The following is a 10,000-nucleotide window of genomic DNA, read 5'->3' as shown; positions in this document are numbered from 1 at the left end:
AAAAGAGAGTTGTGTGAAAAATTTGAGAAACTGCTGTAAAAAAAGAAATGAGAGTTTATTTTAATATATTGGGGTTACAACATTATATTGAACTTAATATTACCCTAGAGGTTCATAAAAAACCCGAGTACTCCGTTTGATGAGAGTTGCCCTTTAAACAAACAGTTTAGATAGCATGGGATAGCTGCATCTCATAAGTGTGTGATGGACTGGTTGCACATTTTATTAGGGAGAGATCAAATAAAACACAAGAAATTAAAACAGGAATTGGCAACTCTGTCAAGTACAATCATAAACTCTTTAGGTGCACTTAATGTAAATAATTTAATGGACAAAATGAACACCAAATTGACTGCTTTGAAAGTTGAACTGGTACAGTATAAAAACGAAATTTGGCTTGGTAAGACTTCGAAATTGGTGAGAGATGTTGGCGATTACAAAGGGGCCGAGCCTTTGTGGCATTGTCTAATCACCAGCAGAGAAATCAACAGTGAAGAAACGGAAGTTTGAAGAGGGTGCATTCAGTGTCATTTGCTTCCTTGGAGGGAGTTAATCAGAATGACTCACAAGATAATGTGGATGGGGAATTTCCACGTCTTCCCCCTCCACAACAAGCCGAGGATTATCAACGGCATTTTTGGAGTGGTGGTGAACAACAGCAACAAGGACAGAAACTGGGTAGGAACAATACAAATGGCTCCTACAGAAGGGACTTTAAAAATGGACAGTATAACAATAAGAAATTTAAATGGTAATAGGGGCAGTGAGTTTGAAATTGTAAATTTTGCTGTAAATTTGTCTAATTGTGATTTGACACAAGAGCAATTTACAGTATTGAATTTAGGCCTTACATTTTTTCCAACTGTTATTCCTAGGGCCTATATAATCAAGCAAGAAATTTTTAAACTTGTACGGAAGCTACATCTTAAGTGTTATTTTTCCAATAATATGGATTTTAGTATTTCTTGTTTAGAAAACCAAATGTCTGATCATAGTTTTTATTCATGTTGTGAAGAAATCGAAGAAGCTTTTGCTGATTGTGTTAAGACAAATGCATATTGTGCACTAGATACATCAAACATTCCTGTTTTGAATAAGTTTATTCCCCCTTTCCAAAACGAAAGTATCTCACACTTTAGTTCAACGACTAATTTTGGTGGGGAGAACATCTACAAGAAGGTTTTGGGTGATAAGGGACATATCAAATATAATTTAACATTTAGAGAGTGGGAGTCTTTATAAGAACTAAAGAATAGAAAGGATTTAGTGATTAAACCGGCCGACAAAGGCAATAAAATTGTAGTAATGAATGTGGCACAATATCATAAGATGTGTATGGACCATCTGATGAATCAGGAAGTCTATGAAGTTAGTGAGAGAAAATCATTTGAAAAGCTATAGTTGAATATGAAAATTTGTTGGAAAAAGTTACTAGAAAAGATGTAAAAGAGAAATTGTCCAATAAAAGTAGTGAAATGGTCATCTTTTTTTGTTTGCCAAAAATACATGTATGATCCACCAGACAGACCTATTATTTCTGCATGCAGATATTTTCCCATAATATAGGTTTGTTATTACACAGGTTACTACCTCCCTATGTACAAAAACGTCCTCATATATACAAGATAGTTTTGATTTTTGAATAAAATTTCCCTAACTGTGTGGAATAAAGAAATGTACTGGGTGGTTTTGGATGTGAAAAGTTTGTACACTTCAATTAAACATGCGGACGGACTATATGCTATTTCCCATTTTTTGGGAGATAACCCACTTTCCACCTTTATAGTTGAATTAGTGGATTTTTCTTTGAAAAATAACTATTTTTCTTATAATAATCAGATGTTCAGACAAAAACAATGGACAGCTATGGGGGCAACATTTGCCCCCATGTATGCTAATTTATTTATGGCATTTTTTGAGATTATATATTTGTTCAGACAGGACTTTGTGAAAAAACCTGCAAGTTTTTATTTTAGATACACAGATGATTTAATTTTCATCTGTGAAGGTGGGCAGGATAAAGTAAGTAATTTTGTTGCTGATTTGCACTGCAACCCATTTGGTTTTTCCTTTGATTGTTTGCAACAAGGCAATAGAGTGGTCTTTTTGGGTCTTGTTTAGAGGTTAGATAGGATGGTTCTATTGTTTTTGGAGTGTATAGGAAGTTTGTAGATGGCAGTCAATACCTCCATGCCTCCAGCTGTCATCCCTCTCATTTGATAGCAGCTCTTTCTTATGGTGAATTTTTACGTTTGTCCAGAATATGCAATGATGAGAACTTTTTGAGACAAGAAATCAATAGATCAGCTAATATGTTTATAAGAAGGGGATATGATCCCGTTATGGTGACTGAGGCAGAACTTAGAGTATACCATGACTTTGGGAAATATAAAGGAAATCTGATTTGGAAGAAAGGAGGTACCGTACAATTTTGAGGTACTATAGATGAACAGCGCAAAAAAGAGCAAGTGTACTTTGTGTCTATGTACAATATGAGAAGTGAAGACATTGGAAATATAGTTAAATATTTTGTTTAGGATAGATATACAAAGACTTCCAAAAAGTTTAGGCACTTTTAAATGTGGTAAGTGCTTAGTTTGTGCACATATTATAAACTCCTTTGGGTTTATTAATAATGTCAAATTTATGTCTAAGGGTTCATTTACATGTGAGACCAAGGGGTTGTGTATGCTTTACATTGCCCCTGTAATTTGTTTTATATTGGGGAAATGAAAAGAATGTTCTGAATTAGAGTTATGGAACACTTAAGGACATAAAACACCAAAAGGGAGGAGAAAGTGATTTCTGCACACTTTAAAATCGCACATGATAGTAATCATTTATTGCTGCAGGGAAGTATTTTGGAACAAATTAATGTTTTTGTGAAAATTAAATACTGTTGAAGGGAATTCTTCTGTATAAGGAATGTATTTATATTTTAAAGTATAATACATGAATCCCTATGGGACTTTATAATGAACTAAACTGGAAATGCTTGTTTTAAGTATAAGTCTTGTTTTAATTGTTTAATTGGATAATGGTATGTGTTTATTGATGGTTAGGATATATAAAAGAAGTGTTTTGCATTTTTTAACTTGTATTTCAAGAAGGTGGTTACACCGAGGCACAAGAAGTGAATAAAATACTGGTTATTTTACAGCTTGGCTGTTTGATTTGGTCATCACTTTTGGATCTATTAGTTGTTATACAAATTTGGAGTGTGGTGGTGTTGTTGCAACCTTATAATACTCAGTTAGCTTGCATAGCTTCAGGTCAAGCATTTTGTTAACTCTATAATCTTTCTACTTCTGACAAGGATGGCAAAACAATTGATAAGTTTGTGGAAAAAAATCTATGCTTCTGCAAATTACATTTTTACAATTTTGAATTGTCAGTCTCCTATGTTTAAGTTTAACCCAGCCACTGAGGATGCACAAGCCAGTGCATTTCTTTGTGCCGGTCCGAAGCCCGGATAAATGGGGAGGGTTCATCAGGAAGGCTATCCGGCATAAAACCTCTGCCAAATGATTTACGGGAGAACATTTCATATTTCCATACTGGATCAGTCGAGGCCAGGGTTAACAATGACTGCCACCAGTACTGTTAGCCAACAGGGTGCTGGAGGAAATTGGGCTACTGTTGACCAAAGGAGAAGAGGAGGGGGAAGGCATGCCTGAAGGCTGGAAGAGAGGAAGAAGGTTAGGAGTGTAGTAGTGAGGGTAGGAACTTTGAATTTTGGCAGTATGACTGGTATAGGGAGAGAGCTAGCTGATATGATGGAGAGAAGGAAGGTTGATATATTGTGTGTGCAAGAGACCAGATGGAAGGGAAGTAAGGCCAGGTGTATAGGAGGCAGGTTAAAATTGTTCTATCATGGTGAGGATGGTAGGAGAAATGGGGTAAGGGTTATCCTAAATGAACAGTATGCCAAGAGTGTTTTGGAGGTGAAGAGAGTGTCTGATAGAGTGATGTTTATGAAGCTTGAAATTGATGGTGTAATGATGAATGTTGTTAGTGCATATGCTCCACAAGTTGGGTGTGCGATGGATGAGAAAGAAAAATTTTGGAGTGAGTTGGATGAAGTGGTGGTGAGTGTACCCAAGGGTGAGAGACTAGTGATTGGAGCGGACATCAATGGGCATGTTGGTGAAGCGAACAGAAGGGATGAGGAAGTGATGGGTAGGTATGGTGTTAAGGAGAGGAATGCAGAAGGTCAGATGATTGTGGATTTTGCGAAAAGGATGGACATGGCTGTGGTGAATACATATTTTAAGAAGAGAGAGGAGCATAGGGTGATGTACAAGAGTGGAGGAAGATGCACACAGGTGGATTATATCCTATGTAGGAAGGCTAGTCTGAAGGAGATTGGAGACTGTAAAGTGATGACAGGGGAAAGTGTAGTTAAGCAGCATAGAATGGTGGTCTGTAGGATGACGTTGGTGATCAAGAAGAGTAGGAGGAGTGTGAAAGCAGCACCAAGGATCAAATGGTGGAAGTTAAAAAAGGGTGATTGTGAGGTGGATTTCAGGGATGAGTTAAGACAGGCACTGAGAGGCAGTGAAGAATTACTGAATAGCTGGGTAACTACAGCAGAGCTAGTAAGGGAGACTGCTAGAAAGGTGCTTGGTGTGACATCTGGACAGAGGAAGGAGGACAAGGAGACCTGGTGGTGGAATGAGGAAGTACAGGAGAGTACAGAGGAAGAGGCTGGTGAAGAAGAAGTGGGATTGTCAAAGAGATGAAGAAAGTAGACATAAGTATAAGGAGATGAGCCACATGGCAAAGAGAGAGGTGGTGAAGGCTAAGGATAAGGCATATGGAGAGTTGTATGAGAGATTGGACACTATAGAGGGAGAAAAGGACCTGTACCAATTGGCTAGACAGAGGGACAGAGCTGGGAAAGATGTGCAGCAGGTAAGGGTGATAAAGGATAGTGAGGGAAATGAACTCACAAGTGAGGAGAGTGTGTTGAGTAGATGGAAAGAGTACTTTGAAGGGCTGATGAATGAAGAGAATGAGAGAGATTGAAGGTTGGATGATGTGGGGATAGTGAATCAGGAAGTAAAACAGATTAGCCAGGAGGAAGTAAGGACAGCTATGAAGAAGATGAAGAATGGAAAGGCTGTTGGCCCAGATGACATATCAGTGGAAGCATGTAGGTGCTTAGGAGAAATGGCAGTGGAATTTTTAACCAGATTGTTTAATAAAATTTTGGAAAGTCAGAGGATGCCTGAGGAGTGGAGAAAAAGTGTTTTGGTACCTATCTTTAAGAATAAGGGTGATGTGCAGAGCTGCAGTAACTACAGAGGGATAAAATTTATCAGTTACAGCTTGAAGTTATGGGAAAGAGTAGTGGAAACTAGGTTAAGAAGGGAGGTGATTATTAGTGATCAACAGTATGGTTTCATGCCTGGAAAGAGCACTACAGATGCAATTTTTGCTCTGAGAGTGTTGTTGGAGAAATACAGAGAAGGTCAGAAAGAGTTGCATTGTGTCTTTGTGGACTTAGAGAAAGCATATGATAGGGTGCCTAGAGAGGAGTTGTGGTATTGTATGAGGAAGTCGGGAGTGGCAGAGAAGTATGTAAGAGTAGTACAGGATATGTACGAGGGTAGTGTGACATTGGTGAGGACTGCAGTGGGAGTGACAGATATATTTAAGGTGGAGGTGGGATTACATCAAGGATCAACTCTGAGCCCTTTCTTATTTGCAGTGGTGATGGACAGGTTGACAGATGAGATCAGACAGGAGGCCCCGTGTACTATGATGATTGCAGATGACATTGTGATATGTAGTGAGAGTAGGGACCAGGTTGAGGAGACCCTGGAGAGGTGGAAATTTGCTTTAGAGAGGAGAGGAATGAAGGTCAGCAGGGCTAAAACAGAATATATGTGTGTAAATGAGAGGGAGGGAAGAGGAATGGTGAGGATGCAGGAAGTAGAGTTGGTAAAGGTGGATGAGTTTAAGTACTTGGGATCAACAGTTGATTAATGGTGAGTGTGGAACAGAGGTGAAGAAGAGAGTACAGGCAGGGTGGAATGGGTGGAGAAGAGTGTCAGGAGTGATTTGTGATAGACGTGTACCAGTAAGAGTGAAAGGGAAGGTCTATAAGAGGATAATAAGACCAACTATGTTATATGGGTTGGAGACAGTGGCACTGACAAAAAGGCAGGAGTCAGAGCTGGATGTGGCAGAGTTAAAGAGATTTGCACTGGGTGTAACTAGGATGGACAGAATTAAGAATCAGTATATTAGAGGGTCAGCTCAAGTTGGACAGTTTGGAGACAAAGCAAGAGAGGCGATATTGCATTGGTTTGGACATGTGCTGAGGAGGGATGCTGGGTATATTGGGAAAAGGATGCTAAGGATGGAGCTTCCAGGTAAAAGGAAAAGAGGAAGGCCCAAGATAAAGTTTATGGATATGGTGAGAGAGGACATGCAGGCAGTTGATGTTTAAGAGCATGTTGCAGAGGATAGTAAGAAATGGAAACAGATGATCCGCTGTGGCGACCCCTAACGGGAACAGCCGAAAGAAGATGATGATGAGTCTCCTATGTTTAAGTTTATTCAGACTAATTGTGAAAAGTGTGAGGAATGTTTTAACTGAAGTTCCCTCTTGTCAGGAAAAATGTGCTCTGGGTGATTTAGTTTCTTCAATTTCTCAGCTCATCACTAGTTCCTTAAAGTGTGTATTTGATTCTGAAGATACTATATCCAGGATTGCTTCCATTTGTACTGTTGAGGTTTTGCCTTGCTGTGTGCTCAGTATCTCCCAGAAGGTGCACAAAATGAGATTTTAGATTCCCCATTGGATCCATTTTTAGTTGTTGGTCACTCTCCTGCAGATGTAATGAGAGTGGTATGCTGATACAGGGACTCTCTCAGATTTTCAGCACTCCTTCTCCCAAATTTCCAAAGGGATTTCTGCTCCCTTTTCCATGGCAGCCCCTTATCCCTTCCAGAAAGTTTAAATCTCCATTTCTCTCTTTGACAGCAGATTGTTTCAGACAAGCGGAAGGAGGATTGCAAATGGCAATGGGTAAAAATTCCTCCATTCCAGAGAATGATTCCACATTCTCTGTTCCCTCCTGTCTTGCAAAACATGCTTTCTCAAGGGGCTGTTTGAAACAGTTCTTGTTTTCCAATTAGGAAAAGGGTTTTATTCAAGAAGATTTTTGCCACCAAAGAAAGAAAATGCTTTGAGATCAGTTCTCCATTTTCCTTCCTAAACCAACTAGTGTCAGTGGCCAAGTTTAAAATGCTTTCACTTCACAACCTAACATATTAATCCCCCTTCCTAATTTTATTTTCTTGGTAACCTTAGAATTAAAAGTTGCTTATCACCACATTCTAGCCATCCAGACTTCAGACAATTCTTAAGGTTTTTATATGTCTGGATCACATTGCAAGTTCTTTACCTTACCCTTTGGGTTATCCACTGCTCCAAGTGTGTTCACAAAGTGGTTTGTTCCAGTCATAGCCCATTTCAGGCTGCACGGTATCCACATTTTTCCATATTTAGATGATATGCCTAATCTTGCAGACTTTTTTCAAAGTTTCAAGAATCACTGACTTGGGTGAGAGATCTCCTATATAGTCTGTGATTCAAAGAAAACATTCAAAAGTCTTTTTTGACTCAGTTACACAGGATTGTGTTTCTGGGGTAACTGCTAGACACCTCAGTACAAAGAGGTTTTCTTCCAAAGAATAAATAGATCTACTGTATATTTAAATCTATTTCATAAGTTTTCCACTCAGACTTTGGTAACTGCGGGGGAATACTTCAGGATTCAGAGTGTCTTGGCAACTATGATTCTCATGATACCGCTGTTAGGACTCCACACAAGAATAATACAGTGTTACCTTAAGTCTCTTTGATCCCGGCACCAACACATATTATCTTTTCAGATTCTTGTTATGGGATTTGTGAGAAGAGAAATCTCTTTGTGAAGACATCAAATATTCCTGAATCCAGGACTCCACTTCTCCCGCCCTGCTTCAAAGCAGTCAGTCACCACAGACAGTTTGGACTTTGCTTGGGAGGCAGTGTCTAGGGGGTTAAAAGTGAAAGGTATCTGGGACAACAAAGACAGGCACAAGCGCATAGACATAAAAGAGATATTTGCCCTTATCAATGCACTCAACTCTCTGTGTCACCTTTGGTCCCCAGGACTTCTTCAAGCTGTTACAGATGCCACAGAGATTTGGTATACAAACAACAAGGGGACCCAGATCTTACCTCCTATGCAGACTAGCCATGTTAGCATGGGATATAGCTTTACAGGATGATCTCAGTTTACAGCCATTCTACATTCTATCAGAGAAAACATGCGCAACAGACAAACTGAGCAGAACAAAAGTAGACCATCATGGATGAAAAATGGACTAGGGGACCTCCCAAGGTTTTATCCATCTGTAGGGAGTTCCTCAAGAAGACCTTTTTGCCTCCTCTCTGAACAATCATCTGGCAAAACTCTACTCCAGAACTCCATGCAAGTAGACCTGGAAGACAGATGCCTTTTGTGTTCCTAATACAGGAATGTTCCTGCACACTTTTACACTCTTTCCACTGATATCCCAGGTACTGCTGAAGATTCAGAAGGAACACTCCTAGATCATTGTGTGACTCTTTTCTGCTACAGACAACTGTGGTTCTTCCTTCTTTTGGAATTGGCTAGGGGCAATTACCACAAGCTTCCTCACAGACTGGATCTACTCACAGAAGAACGGAGGTTTTTGAAACACTTCAACCCCAAACTATTTCAACTGACTGCTTGGATATGTGCAACAGGTACTAATGAAGGCAAGAAAGCTTGCTACTAGAAATTTATATATTAGCAAATGGAAAAGGTTTTCTAGTTGGTGGCAGCAACATAACCAGCACCCAGTCAGAGGTCTTGTTTCTCTGGTTTTACAATATTTATGTGAGCTACTTTCCTATGGCCTGTCTTACCCCTCTGTCAAGGTTCACTTTTTATCCATTTCAGCATGTCTGTCCATGGAACCTGCTCTTTCAAGACATTATTATTTCAAAATGTTCTTGAAATGTGTATTGCATAACAGAGATCCAAGAAAACTGGTGGCCCCTCCTCGTGATCTTAATTTTGTATTAGAAAAGCTAACACCTTTTACATTTGAACCATCTCATCTGGTTGACTTGAGGCTCTTAACATGGAAAACGGTTTTAATGATTGGTATCACCTCTGCAATATGGGTATCTGAGATGCAATCTCTTATAGTGGGTCAACTTTATCTATTTTTTTTCAGAGAGAGTCAGGGTTTCTTTGAGGAATAATCCTTATTTTATACCTAAAGTGTTATCTGAGTTTTCTTTAAGTCAAACTCTGTTTCTTCTCTGAACTCAAAACTGAGGGAGAAAGGTCCATTCCTTATATTTGGAGTTAGGGTCAGGCATCTCCAGGATACATGAATGCCCATTCATTTCAGCCCAGGAAGCTTCATCATCCTATTCTTCTTCCCTCTGGCAAGAGTCATGTTGTATAGAGCAGGCCAGTTTCTGGTCCTGAGGGGATGGCCTACCCATCCTTCTTTCAGGTGACTCACTGAGTCATATGTTTTGCTTGGTTAGGTGGAAGAGGAGGCTTGCATGCACGTCTACATGCCTTCTACTTTCCCTGGCTCTAATGATCATTGCTCCTCATTAACACTATGACCCAACCCATTTTTTGCAAGTAGACTATACTCCGAGGCACCATCAGGTATCTCCAAGTTCACAGGCCGAAGAGCACCCCTCTGACCAAGGATGAATATCATCTTCCTCTGCCTGGCATCTCAGATGCAAATGCCACTTATAAGACATGAGCTGTCTGGGCTATGGTCAAGGTTTTATTCCTATATACTATGGGGCTTGAGAAGATGATCCTTTGTCTTGTCAACTTTCATGGCTCTCCCATAATTATATGAGACAAACTTTACATTACCTTGTCCTCACACCCGACAGAAGAGTTTGTACTGGTCAGTCAGTGAGAAGGGATGGACA

Source organism: Protopterus annectens, chromosome 1.part0 (genome assembly GCF_019279795.1).
Source record: "Protopterus annectens isolate FY-2018-M chromosome 1.part0, PAN1.0, whole genome shotgun sequence".
Classification (NCBI taxonomy): Eukaryota; Metazoa; Chordata; order Ceratodontiformes; family Protopteridae; genus Protopterus; species Protopterus annectens.
The sequence above is the reverse complement of the archived record's forward strand: the minus strand, read 5'-3'. Positions refer to the sequence as shown.